Raw genomic sequence first — 665 nt, forward strand, 5'->3', positions numbered from 1 at the left:
GGACATGCTCTGGCTCTCTGTAAATAAAGCAAAGCCACTTCCTCGTCCGACATTAAACAGAGCCCGACAGAGGAGGGAGGGGCGGGGCGGCTCTGCCGTGCAGCGCAGCTGTCCTGCGTCTGACCTCAAAGTGCACAAGCTTCAAACTTCAGCGTTGGCTGCGATTTTGAAGCTGAAATCGGGTTCGGTGTGAACGCACCATGAGGTTTTAAAACATGCATGTATAAAGTCTGTTGACTTACAAGTAAAAAAAAATGATAAGCTAATATTCTAACAGTGATTTTCTAACATCACTGGTTACTATTCATCCTCTAAGGAACTAAAAGAAGATCTTACTCAAAATATCTCTTCATTTCTTTTTAAAGGGGTACATGCAAAAACTTTAGCTAAACAAAAGAAAAAGGGAGATATTTACAGGGGCACATGGACGGTCCTGCCTAACCATGTGTAAGTCTGAAAAGACTTATTCAACCTTTAACATATTGTTCAACCAGTGTGAACAAACGTAACAACACAAACTTCACTGTGAGTACCTCTTTGTACTAGTTGTAGTTAGCATTTGTTAGTGGTTAGCTCTAGTCTGAACTGATGGTCAAGAAAAGTTAAAGGGTTTTAGTTTAAAGATGTTAGCTTAAACTATTCTAAATAGTTGAGTTTATCAACTT

The sequence above is a fragment of the Austrofundulus limnaeus genome, unplaced genomic scaffold (assembly GCF_001266775.1).
Source record: "Austrofundulus limnaeus strain Quisiro unplaced genomic scaffold, Austrofundulus_limnaeus-1.0 Scaffold145, whole genome shotgun sequence".
Lineage (NCBI taxonomy): Eukaryota > Metazoa > Chordata > Actinopteri > Cyprinodontiformes > Rivulidae > Austrofundulus > Austrofundulus limnaeus.